Here is a 6,266-nt window from a genome sequence, read left to right on the forward strand (position 1 = left end):
TCCGTCGCTCAAGGTAACTTGGAATGAAATCACCCCTCGCGGATGCATTATTTCCCCTCCAAATCCCGATACTGGAGCGTGGATGGGTTTCAATCTTTCTTTATCTTCTTCGTCAAGCTGTTCAAAGCATTGTTCATACATGATGTCCGATGTGCTGCCAGTGTCGAAGAAGACGTAATGAGAATGATAATGTCCGAAAAGGGCCGTGATGGTCAGGGGATTCTTATTGTTTGGGCCCCCTTTAATTCGAGGGAAGATCACTGGCTCATTCTTCCACTCTTCATCATCAGATTCTTTCCTCTTATTCCCTATACGGGACTCGCCTTGTATCACATGAACGTTCAAATCTTTAATTTGCTTCTTACTCGGGCATTGGATGTCCCGAACGGGCGCTTTACCATTATCAGGTTTCCCATTTTTCACCAGGTGCCCGAGTTTTCCAGATTTAACAGCCGCCTCAATTTCATTTCTCAATTATCTACATTCATTCGTATTATGACCGACGTCATCGTGATACGAACAATGCTTCTTAGCATCTACGAATGACCTTCTTGTCAATGGTTGTGGTTTTCTAAAACTTATATTATCTATTGTGAAAATTTCGGCGGGAGTCTTTGAAAGAAGAGTCCAACTGTTGGGACCTCGATTCGAGGGCCCCGCTTTGTTTTTGTTGCCTATGAGGGACCTTGCATCAAATGGTTTTGATACGTCCGAGCTTGGTTGAAGTCTCGACCAAATAGGGCCTTTCGCCTGTCTATTAGGTCTCGGAGTTTGAAATCCGACTTTAAATTTTTTCCTCATATTACCATTCCTCAAAGTTTTTTTCTGTGCTGGCATATACTTTCGCCACAGTCATAAGATCGTCCCATTCTTTTGGCATTCCATCTCTGCCAGTGAGTGTGCGGACTAGATCATCACATTTAACATTTTTGCGGAAGGCACCACGAAGCATGTCCGTACTTATCCAGCCGATGTTCAGACTTTCATCGTTGAATCTGGTGATAAAATCTTCTATGGACTCATTATCACGGCGGACAACATCCAAAATTTCTGACTGGTCCCGCGTATGTTTTTTTTTGCTGGCTAAACTGTTGAGAAAACTTTTTTACAAGGTCATCCCAGCTGAAAACTTGACCATCAGGTATCTTTTCAAACCATTCTCTCGTTGCCCCTGTTAATGTCAATGCGAACATATGACACCAATAAGGGAGCGTCCAACCACTAACACCCCCTACTGCTACAAAGTTCTGGAGATGATAACTTAGATCAGTCATACCATTGTATTTGCCTACTGATGTAGGTATTTTGGAATTAACAGGGAAGGGTGCAGTAGCAATACTTGCTATGAATTTCGATTTTTCGGCAAAGGCTGCCGGACGATATGGCTTGGTGAAGTCCCGTTCAGCATTGCTGTGATATTCAGTGTGACGGACTATGTCCTGCGGATGACTACTTCTTGCCCATGAGCTCATTCTACTATCACCAGTGTACATACTGTATTCTCCCGGTTGGTAAGTTGAGTCATAACTATCAAATTCTTCCAAGTAAGATGGCATCCGCATATTTATGCGAGGACGAGGATGTAACCTCGGTAATTCACCAAACTCTGGTTCCGTCGATTGGCTATAACGGAGCTGACTTCCTCTTACTGTTGGTGGAGAAGAAGGAGATATCCTGGGAGATTCCTCATAATTCAAAGTGCGAGCATGAAATCGTTCATCACGTTTTCTGCGCTCATATTCAGCCACCAAACTTTGTTGTTGCATATGAAGCCACTCCTCGGGAGTTAGCTTTTCTCTTGATTGATGGGATCTCGCCATGTCAGATTTGCCTAAATCATTTTCCAAATCAAATTCTGACTGGTTTCGGCGAGTCTCATCCGTAATCCGTCTGAGATTACCCAAATTTGAACCTTTCGGTGCCGAGCCACGTCCCCCGTCTGTGGGAGTGGGACCGGTTGGTGTTGTAACATTTTCTAGGGTAAAATCCCCAGGTGTTACATTAGTGATTCGTGACCCTGGAGTTGTGACACGTTCAAGAGTACGGCCACCTGGAGTCGTAATACGTGCAAAAACACTAAGACCCGGAAGTGCTTCTGTGTTAGTCACACGTGAATCGGATGCAGGGGTTCCCGTCGGCCCTTCAGGAAGTTTACTCATATCAAACGAACTAAAAAACCAACGAAAACTACTGCTGTTCTAACACAAAACACGGATGGTGCCAATGAAGAAACACGGATCCACTCCCAATGAATCCACAGGGTACAATATGATAATTACAACCAAGATATGAGTATAACTTCCCAAAGTCCAATGATCGGAACCTGCAAAACAGACACCGTGAGTCTCGTTACAGGAAGGGCAAGGGGGGGTCTTCCTGTAACCACCCTCCTGCGTGAGAATAAGTAACGTTCGTTATGAAGTAAGTACTGAAGTAAATAGACTAGAGTACCGTGGGAGTGAATGATTCCTCATACCATTTGACAAGGTATTTATAGCCGAAGGATGATGGAAGATGATTGGGACAGTTGTCCTCTTCTATAAGATCTCTGATAACCGTCTGGACACGTGTCCTCTTGTGATAGGTTGAACTATACGTCTCATGTGCATGAGTATAACAACCTGGACACGCATCACCAAATGATAGGACGGATCGCACCCTGGCCATGTGCACGGTTATAACAACCTGGCCAGGTGTCCTTTAGTCACTGGTTAGTATGTCACGTATTCCCCAAGTTAGAATCGTAAACCTTCTTCTAGAGAGTACTTGAGTGATGACAGCTGTCCCGCTGGCACTGTCTTCCAGATGTTTAAGCGGACAGATGTCCTGTCATGCGGATGACTTTTGAGGATGCCAGGATGTTTCCGCGTGTGTTATAAGGATGTTCCTCCTCAATCGTGATATGCGGGTGATCCATGTGTCCCGCGGGTGTCTTACAAGATGATTCTCTATGACCCGCCGGTGGTACTTAAGGGTATTTGGGTCTTTTTGGTACCCTACCTCTACAAGAAGAGTACGGAGCTGTTGATCCGTAAGCTTCCGTTTCAGCGGCTGGTAAGAGAGATCGCTCAGGATTTTAAAACGGATTTGCGATTTTAGAGCAGTGCGGTGGCGGCGTTGCAGGAGGCGTCCGAGGCGTATCTGGTAGGGTTGTTTGAAGATACAAATTTGTGTGCGATTCATGCGAAGAGAGTTACAATTATGCCGAAATATATGCAGTTGGCTAGGAGGATTAGGGGTAGAGAGCTTAGAATGTTAATTGTTTTGTGATGATTGTAACTGTTTTATTGGAATTCAAATGAAGCTATGTTTTGTTTAATGGGTATTGTGGGATTGAGAAAATTGGGGTTGCACGTAAGGTGTTTGACGAAATGTCTGAGTATGGTGTGAAGCTTAATTCGGTTGCGTACAGTGTGCTAAACAGTGGGGTTGCTGGTAAAAGGAATGGTGAAACCGAAAGCTGGTTGCTGAAATATTAACTTGAAAAATTTTGGTAATCGATGGATGAGGAAGATGATGTTGGTGTTGATTAAAAGCGTGTGTAGCCTTCAAAACTATAGTTTTGTAGATATGGAAGACATCATGGTGCATCAAGAATTGTTTATATCATGATGAACCACGAGATTATGCCAAGTTCCACTTCATAAAATTGGATCATTCAAAGGCTTACAAAAACCGGTGGATATTTAAGAGGTTATCATTTGTTAGAACTTAGAACAAGGGTTTGAAACGGGCTACACGCCCTCGGAAACCACTTACCAGATTCTAATTGAACGTCTTTGTTTAGAAGGCTTCTTGATATCATGTTGAATAAAGAAGCCAACAAGGGGAATGCTTATAATATCTAGAGTAAAATACGATTTTCGTCAATGAGGTTTATCTAAATTTGCGGTTTTAATCCAATATTTTAATTTTTTGAATATTCGTCCCTGTAGTATTATTTAACTTGCAATTAAACCCGACCCCACTAACCACGTTAAGTTTGGTCGTTAAACCCATCAGCGTGCCCCTCATGTTATGGGCAGTTTTGTCCCTTTTTATTTCCCAAATACACCTCAACCCCTCACGTGAGGGGGCTTGCGAATTAGGATGGGGGATTATTTGGGGAGAAAAAAGACAAAATTGCCCTCACGTGAGGGGCACGTTGATGGGTTTAATAACAAGGCTTAATGAGGTTAGTGTAGTCGGGTTTAATTGCAAGTGAAATAAAACAATAGGGACAAATATCGCAAATTTAAAACTATTGGACTAAAGTCGCAGATTTAGACAAACCACAGGGACGAAAACAGCAGTTTACTCTAATATCTACTTACGACCTTTATGTGAAATCAAGAACGATGTTTGAACCGAGATTTTGACACACTTGTTACCATGCTTGAAACAAAATGACACCTGGATGTGGTTACATTAAACACGGTTATTAATTGGTTTTGTAAAATGGAAAAGTTGAAGGCGAGATTAAGGGGCTAGACGATATGGTGATGAAAAAGTTTCAGCTTTGTATTCCAGATAGTGTGACATTTACCACTATTATAAGTGGACTATTAAGCATTGGTAGAGTAAAAGAAGCTTTGGATATACTTTTTAAACTTATGCCTGACAAGGGTTTGAAACCGAATGTGATAACTTATAATGTTGTTCTTTGCGGTTTGTTTAAGTTGAGTTTCATAAATGATTGTACCACACGAGCGACTATGATTGGTGGATTATGTGAATGTGATCGTGCAGATGAAGGCATGAAGCAAAGGTGTTTTGGGATGATGTTATTTGGCCATCAAAAGTTCACGATGGGTATGTTTATTCGGCGCTTAGAGCGCTTTTTTGTTGTGGGAAGTTTAACCATGCTTGTGATTTTGAGTATGAGTTGGTGGATTGTGTAATTAGGTTAAATGTTGTGAATTATAAAAATTTGATTAAATGTGCTTGTAAGTTGTGTTTGAAGAAAGAAGCTTATCAGATTGTTGGAGAAATGGGATAGCTCCTGATGCGGTTACAAGGAGGATTATTGATAAATTATATAAGCAAAGGAAATTAGAGGCTGTTTAAGAGGAAGGTTATCCAAACAATATATAAAAGAGTGACTATATTGTAAATTATCTATGATTTTGCATTACAATGTAGTCCAAACTCGTGTTGCACCCAGTTTATAGGTTGATTGAATGCTAAATTAATATTTCATGCAGAGCATACTTTTTGAACTATTCTATATATTTCGGCATTGTTGAGGGGAGAAAAAACCATATGAAATTTTGATGAATTTGTGTTAACTTTATTCTTGCATGAAATTCGTGGACTTTTAAAACGTGATGAAAAAGACCCTTTTTTAAAGTTAAGAGATTTTATCATGGTAATGTTAAAATACAAAGTATAACAAAAATGAGAAGGGTAAGAAAAATCTAATCTATTGATCTTAAAATTTGAAAGGTGGAGATTCATTTAAAAATAAAAATTAATAAGAAAAGCATGAGGTAATAACCCACTTATGATAACTTTCTCCCTCCACATGTTAATTTCTTCATCATTTTAAAACGTCTATAACTTTTTCATACGATATTTAAATTTTTATTTACCATAATAACAAGCGTTTTTTATCTTTAATATGAATATCATATTGTTATATAAATATAAAAAAATAGTGGGTTTTTTTATATTATTTTATTTAGTTGTCCATTGTGTTTTTTAATTGGATTTTTCTATGCATTATGTTATAAATTTTGGTTGTGTTTTTCAATTGGTACTCATATTAAAGATAAAAAATAAAACAAAGATTATATCATTGTGTCTTTTTGTTCGTCATTGTGTCTTTGTGTTCAACATTTATCTTTATATTTATCATTGTGTTTTAGTCATTATGCTCAACATTCACTTAAGTTGAGAAAAATAGTATCATGTTCATTGTGTATAACGTTCAAGTCATTGTGTAATATGTAGATTCCATTGTGTTTTACGTTTCATGTCATTGTTTTATATGTATTTACTATTGTATCTTACGTTTCAGGCAATTGTGTTATATGTATTCATTATTATGTTTTATATTTCAGGTTACTGTGCAGCATGTATTCATCATTATGTTTATGTATTAGATAATTTGTTGGTATTTTTCATTATATTTACATATTATTACACAACGGTGTTATATTAAAAAAAACAAAATGATCAGCTGAAAGACACAATGGCATAAAAAACACATTGACAAACAGAAATATACAATGACGATAAAGATACAATGGTAAGCAAAAAGACACAATGACGTAATTTATTAAAAT

At 38.8% G+C, this 6,266-nt stretch overlaps 1 pseudogene; it reads left to right on the plus strand.

Annotated features, from left to right (window-relative positions):
- The first annotated feature begins 1,818 nt into the window (after positions 1-1,818).
- Positions 1,819-5,046, plus strand: LOC143603605 (uncharacterized; annotated as a pseudogene).
- The last annotated feature ends 1,220 nt before the right edge of the window (positions 5,047-6,266 follow it).

Source organism: Bidens hawaiensis, unplaced genomic scaffold (genome assembly GCF_021521415.1).
Source record: "Bidens hawaiensis isolate Kalapana, Puna unplaced genomic scaffold, B.hawaiensis_p1.1 tig00062236_1, whole genome shotgun sequence".
NCBI lineage: Eukaryota > Viridiplantae > Streptophyta > Magnoliopsida > Asterales > Asteraceae > Bidens > Bidens hawaiensis.